Raw genomic sequence first — 1,226 nt, 5'->3', positions numbered from 1 at the left:
TATTTCGCCACTTTGGGATATGCGATTGAGAAAAATGGGTGGCTTTGATTCTTTTGATTGGGGTGGTAATGAGCTGTGTCGATGGATTATTCTCTTGGAAATGGGGGCTTTGAAATGTTGGGAGAGTACGGTTTTAGGAGAGTTTGTGCCCAGATGCCACCGGTCGCCCTGCCATGCGCTCGGGCTACACTCCAACCGGGGTAGCCATCGCCCATGCGGTACCCAGGCTTCATTTCGCTCTAATTCACCCCCGCGCGGCTGGTTATCCCTTTCTTCTCGATCACCAAAGGGGAAAACATATCTGATACACTCTACTGACAAAGATTGAGACGCGCAGTTCGACTACAACTCCGGAAAAGTCTAGAAAACAAAAATAGTATCAGGCAACCGACCCCGTTCCTGACTGGGGGTCTGCCCCGGCGCATCCCGGCAGGTCAGTTCGGGTCGGGAAGAAGGCGAGGAGACAATCACTGGCTTTTGTTTGTACGTTGCAATTTTATTTTATGGGAAAGAAGTGATTTTTTGCATACGCAACGATTCAGAATATATTGAAAATTTTCCAAGACTGAAGTTTTTCGTTTGGAGTTTTATAAAATATTTCGCATCATTAGACTTCGAGGTAAATTTGCAAGGAGAAAGGAAAAAATACCTTTCCGTCTGTTACAAAGTGTGTTTTGTGAAATTAATCTTTTGGAAACCCCTTGGACGACTCTGCGTAACCGACAGGGTGACGAGTAAGTACCAGCAATATGGAATTTGTGTTTCTTTTTCTTAGAAGCCGAAAGTTGAAACATTAAATTTGGCAGAAAGAATAAAAACTCAAAAAATTTAAATGCTCGTGCAGTATAAAAGAAAAAAAACAAACAAAATGATTCATAACGCAAGTAACATGAATTAATTTACAACAGTTACGATTAACCGAATCGAATTAAAAAGCCATCAGTATATTATATAAAACAATCAGGTGCCTTCAAAACACAGGAAATAATATATCTAAAGACAAATAAATTATACATTATTTACGCAATGTATTCTGATTGATGATATACAATTCTATTAACACTTTTCTCGATGATTTTATATTAGCTAATGCTGTAAAAAATATTAATTGGATAATTGACCGTTTTTTTAATTACATAAATGCGCTCTTTTCTTTTAGGCAATCATGCATTTGCAATATGTCACACTTTGCTATCTGGAATTGAAATTATTTCTATTATTGTTGC

The 1,226-nt window shown here is 38.3% G+C and overlaps 1 protein-coding gene across 6 annotated transcripts in view; it reads left to right on the top strand.

Annotated features, from left to right (window-relative positions):
- The first annotated feature begins 419 nt into the window (after window positions 1-419).
- LOC119593064 (irregular chiasm C-roughest protein-like) overlaps window positions 420-1,226 on the top strand; it is a 46,047-nt gene continuing 45,240 nt past the window's right edge. For 3 of the 6 annotated variants that reach the window (XM_037941976.1, XM_037941973.1, XM_037941969.1), the window contains exon 1: window positions 420-734. The gene's annotated coding sequence lies outside the window, so the exon portion shown is untranslated. The remainder of the gene's footprint in view (window positions 735-1,226) is intronic. The other 3 variants (XM_037941974.1, XM_037941975.1, XM_037941971.1) reach the window with 3 other exon arrangements.

This window comes from Penaeus monodon, chromosome 31 (assembly GCF_015228065.2).
Source record: "Penaeus monodon isolate SGIC_2016 chromosome 31, NSTDA_Pmon_1, whole genome shotgun sequence".
Classification (NCBI taxonomy): Eukaryota; Metazoa; Arthropoda; class Malacostraca; order Decapoda; family Penaeidae; genus Penaeus; species Penaeus monodon.
Note: the sequence above shows the minus strand (reverse complement) of the source record. Positions and strands in the feature narration are given on the sequence as shown.